The sequence below is a fragment of the Thamnophis sirtalis genome, unplaced genomic scaffold, assembly GCF_051295495.1.
Source record: "Thamnophis sirtalis isolate CommonGarterSnake01/CBP01778 unplaced genomic scaffold, rThaSir2_p1.2 scaffold_2, whole genome shotgun sequence".
In the NCBI taxonomy this organism is placed as follows: domain Eukaryota; kingdom Metazoa; phylum Chordata; class Lepidosauria; order Squamata; family Natricidae; genus Thamnophis; species Thamnophis sirtalis.
This window is the reverse complement of record NW_028261382.1, coordinates 79,183,191-79,188,753: the sequence shown is the minus strand read 5'-3', so window position 1 is coordinate 79,188,753 and position 5,563 is coordinate 79,183,191. Positions and strand designations below refer to the sequence as shown.

At 41.9% G+C, this 5,563-nt stretch overlaps 1 pseudogene; it reads right to left on the bottom strand.

The window, feature by feature from the left end:
- Positions 1-2,426: 2,426 nt before the first annotated feature.
- Positions 2,427-4,818, bottom strand: LOC148048950 (uncharacterized; annotated as a pseudogene).
- Positions 4,819-5,563: the final 745 nt, after the last annotated feature.

Here is a 5,563-nt window from a genome sequence, read left to right as displayed (position 1 = left end):
GGCAATCACTTATTTTTATTATTAGTACGGCTATTCTTTAGGATGAAGGCGTCAGTCCTGTAAATCTATTAGTATTACAGCACTGATATTATTGCAGGGTTTTGGTTTTTTTAGCAGCTACTGTTTATGAATACTATGGGGTCCTTGGTGTTCTCTGAGCTTGACTGTTTTCTTGCAGACATTTCATTACCAAACTAGATAACATCATCAGTGGTAGAAGGGAGACAGTTTGCTATCTATTAATATATTGTACAAGTGGCTTTTCCTACAAGGGTTGGTGAAAGTTTTCTTGGCGGTTCCTTGATTAGACTGTTGTTTCCTGTTAGCTTGTTTGTCTGAGTTAGTAGTGTATTGTTTGGAGTATTGTTTACTTCTTGATTATTCCCTGGTGTAAACAGTGGTGTTAATCTCTGCTCATCTGTGAATTGATTACAGGCAAGAAGGTATTTTGGTCTTTTTGTTTCCTGTTTAGCTTTTGATTTTCTCTCTCTCTTCCAGGTATTCTCTAGCATTTTTGGACATGGCTTAGTTAAAGATGTTTAGTTTTCCAATTCAAACCATGGTTATGTCCATCCACGTGTTATGCAATTGGTGCAAGTGGCTTTGTGCTATCAATGTTGATGGGAGTGTTCTTGATGGTTCCCTGATTAGAGTGTCATTTCCTTTACCTTGTTTATCTAAGTTAGTACCGGTAGTTCCTTGATCAAATTTATTTTTTTATTTATTGGCCTTCTATTAATCTTGGTGTTCATTTCTGCTTATCTCAGTGTTGATGTTTTGGTCTGTTTTGGTTTTTTTGGCTTTTTGATTGTCTCTTTTGAATGGTGTGTAGATGTTGTTTATCTCTATATGCCTGTTGATGGCCAATTTGTCTGATGTTCCCAGTGCCCTAGTTAAAACATACTTAAAGGTGATCATGTGTCGGACAATTAAAAAAGTTTTCATCCTGTGTTCTCACTCCTAGTTGGCACTAATAGACTCTGCAATATACTATAAATGGCAATAATTTTGAAAGACTACACTCAATTGTAAGTGGGAATTAGACTTTTCTTCCCCTAAATATCCATATCAGAAACTCTTGTTTTTCCCAGAATTACACTTCTTTAATTTCATTTCTGAATAATGTTGTATTTTTAGTTCCACCTTTTTTCTATGCTTTCTACAGACTTTCTTTTAACAATCCTATTTTAAATATTTTTAATATTCTTGCTCTCTCCTCATCCCATCATGGACAATTTATTTTTCCTCATATTAAGTATTTTAAGCAGACTTTCACCTAAAATATGTAAATGTATAATGGGATGAACCTTTGTTTGTTAAATATGCCTTTTGATAAGGAATTACATTGGCAGTGAACTGAATGACAGATGTCAGCATATAAATGTGCTTTCTAACAACTTTGCAAAAGTCTAATAAGTATAAATGGCCAGTTTATTTTTTGAAAACCTCCAGTGATGGAGCACCTACAAATGAGGGAGACAAACTATTCCATTGATTAATTATTCCTTCCATCAGAAAATATGCCCTTACTTCTAGGTTGGGTCTCTCTTTAGTAAGACAATCCTCTCTTCATTGTCATAGCCACTCAAGTACAGGAAGACAGTTATCATGCCCCCACACCTTAATCCTTCTTTTCAATAGGCTAGACATACCTAGCTCCCTCAACACCTTCCCCCCCACTAGAAGAAAACTTTTTTGCTCTTGGTAGGTATGCAAAGAGAAGATATGTAAAAAAGGTATGCTTTGAGACCTGTTTCTTCATAACCTATTTCTTTTGAAATGAACCCATTGGAGTTTAGCTCTTCTTCATGTTTTTCTCCTAAGAGCATTTATTTCTGAACTTTGTGGCTGTTTACCACCCACAATGCCCCCTTGTTTCAAAAGGGTAGGCACCCCTCATTTACTGCAATGGATCAAAAGGCAATGTCAGAAGAAGAGAACATTTATTTGCCATTTTGCCTTGTAAATGACCTTATCATCTGGCACAGTCCACCTTTCCCTTTACAAAAGCTTTACATGCCTTGTGATGGCATTTCACTGGTCTTCCCCCTTATAGCATTAATTCTCCCTTCTGTTTACCATAAAGATCTTTTAATCTAATCAGGAGCTTTGGAAGAATTAAGAGTTCCAGTAAAGAAATGGTCCTAATCCTTGAAAAACAAGTACAAAATCTAGCACAGTAAATCACATGTTGTCCCCTTGTTTCAAAAGAGTTGACAATCTTCATTTACTGCAATGGATCAAAAGACAAAGTTCAGAATAAGAGAACTTTTCTTTGCCCTTTTCCATATAGCCTTAAGTGACATTGTCCACCTTTACCTTTAGAAAACTTTCACATGCCTTGTGATGGCATTTCACTGAGCTTCCTCCTTATGGCCTCCGTTTGTCTTAATGATCTTTTAATCCAATCAGGAGCTTTGGAAGAATTAAGAGTTCTGGTAAAGGAAAGGGTCCTAATCCATGAAAAACAAGCACAAAATCTAGCACAGTAAATCACATCCGTGTATAGAACCTGTAATAATAAATATACACACTGACATTCAGACTTTTCCTGGCAGGGATGAGTAAATAATACAGCAATTAGAAAACATACTGTACAGGTAGCCCTCAACTTATGACCGCAGTTGAGCCCAAAATTTCTGTTGCTAATCAAGACATTTGTTAAATGAATTTTACACCATTTTATGACCTTTAGGAAACAATGAGCAAAAACCATGAAGTGATGAGAGGAGATATACAGAAAATTGATGACAGAATAGGTACAATACAGCGAGCAATTGAAAAAAAAAGAACAAAAAATAAAAACAGTGGAAATCAGATTGGAACAGACCGAAAAGAAATTGGAAGTAGTGGATCAGAAACTAATGGCAATGAACCAAGAGTTAGTTTAGTTTAGTTTAGTTTAGTTTTAGTTTAGTTTATTGGGATTTATAGGCCGCCCTTTTCCCTGAGGGGACTCAGGGCGGCTTACAACCACAAGGGAGGGGGGTGCAGTGTCAAAAAAACAAAACAAAATGTGAACAAAGAAAATAGTAAAAACACAACTTTCGTTCAGCAATCAAACACTCAGGCGGGTGAATTGGAAACCTATCCCCAGGCCTGCTGGGAGAGCCAGATCTTGAGGGCTGCGCGGAAGGTCTGGATGGTGGTGAGGGTACGGATCTCAACGGGGAGATCGTTCCATAGGGTCGGAGCTGCAACAGAAAAGGCTCTCCTCCGTGTGGTCGCCAGTCGGCATTGACTGGCAGATGGGATTCGGAGGAGGCCCAGTCTGTGCGATCTAATTGGTCGTAGGGAGGTGATCGGCAGAAGGCGGTCTCTCAAGTACCCAGATCCACTACCAAGAGTTAGAAGACTCAGTTTATCTATTTGGAAATGGAATGTGCTGCCTTCTACTTCTGATTTCAAAATGTAACAGAGAACAAAGATGAAGATTTAAGAACAATTGTCAGATTTAATTGCGAGAGTATTACAAGGAGATAGACATGCAGTACGGAATGAAATTTATGAAGCCTATAGAGTACACACAAACTACACTAAATGCAATAAACTACCAAGAGAAGCCCACATCAGACAGATGAAAAGGAACATACAAAATGAAGTATATAAAGCAACAAGAGAGGGAACAATGCCACACAAAGGTATATACATTCAAACATTGAAACAAGTGCCAAGACATGTAAGCGAGTAGGTTTAGGTTTAGGTTCATTAGATTTATATGCCCCCCTTCTCCCAAGGACTCAGGGCAGCGTACAACATTAAAGGAAACACATAATACAAAAGTTTAAAAAAATTAGATAGAATATCCCAAACCCAATTAAAATTGACATTTTTTTTAAAAAAATCCAATTAAAATTAACAGTGATCAATAATTTATTTTGTTTTGTTCAGGCGAGGCTGGCTTGCTGGAAAAACCAACTTTTTAGGGCACGTCGGAAGGACCAGAGGTCGGGGATTACATGAAGCTCCGGGGCAACTCATTCCAGAGGGAAGGCACTCCCACAGAGAAGGCTCTCCCCCTGGGGGTCAGTAGCCAACACTGTCTGGCCGAAGGCACCCTGAGGAGGCCAACTCTGTGGGATCGCACTGGACAATGGGATGCTACTAGTGGCAGTAGGTGGTCTCGCAGGTACCCTGGCCCTAAGCCATGGAGTGCTTTAAAGGTCATAATTAGTACCTTGAATCGCACCCGGAGGACAACCGGCAACCAGTGCAGGCCGCCTAAAAGGGGTATAACATGGGAGCACCTAGGGGTCCCCATGATAACCTGCACAGCCGCATTCTGGATCAGTTGAAGCTTCCGGGTGCTCTTCAAGGGCAGCCCCATGTAGAGAGCATTACAGTAGTCCAGGCTAGAAAAGGTGAGGGCGTGAGTGACTGTGCACACAGCATCCCGATCCAGATAGGGGCGCAACTGACGTACCAGGTGACAGGAAAATTGTACCAGGTAAAAGACCCCACTGGTCACGGCCGTAAAGTGTTCTTTTAAACTAAGCCGCATATCCAGGAGGACACACTGATTGCGGGCCCTCTCTGAGGGGGCTAAAATTTCTCCCTCTATCATCAAAAATGGAACAAGATGCATAAATCAGGATGACAGAAACCACAGCCACTCCTTCTTGGAGTGATTGAGCTTGAGCCTGTTCCTCCCCATCCAGATCCGCACAGCCTCCAGGCATCAGAACATCATGTTGAGGGCATCGTTTGGGTGGTTTGGGGTAGAGATGAAAAGTTGGGTATCATCAGCATATTGATGATACCGTAACCCAAAACCACAGATGATCTCACCCAGTGGTTTCATATATATGTTGAACAGGAGGGGTGAGAGAACCGACCCCTGGGGCATCCCACAAGTGACGCTCCTCGGAGTCGATCCCTGCCCTCCAGTCAACACAAACTGCAACTGATCTGACAGGTAGGAGGAGAACCACCGTAAAATGGTGCCCCCCACTCCCAACCCCTCGAGTCGTCGCAGTAGGATACCATGGTCGATGGTATCGAAAGCCGCTGAGAGGTCTAATAGGACCAGGACAGAGGAGCAGTCTCTGTCCCTTGCCTGCCAGAGATCATCGACCACTGCGACCAATGCCATCTCTGTGCTGTATCCAGGCCTGAAACCCGACTAAAATGGATCCAGGTAGACAGCTTCATCCAGGGACTGATGACATGCTACCGCATTCTCAACAACCTTCGCTACAAAGTGAAGGTTGAAGACCAGATGATAGTTGGCTAAAGAAGCTGGGTCAAAGGAAGGTTTCTTAAGGAGGGGAGTCACCCCCGCCTCCTTCAAGGCAGTGGGAAAGAACCCCTCTCTCAATGAAGCGTTGGTAATCGCCTGGAGCCAGCCTCATGTCACCTCCCGGGAAGTCGAGACTAACCAATAGGGACATGGGTCCCCATAATCCTGTACATGCCCTCAGGGGTCACAGGATCAAACTCATCCCAGATGGTCTCCACAAGATTCATCCCCATCGACTCGCCCTAATCTACCCAGTCAGAGTCCAAGCCTGTCCGGATCTGAGCGATTTTATCCTGCAGATACTGAACAAATTCTTCAGCCCTA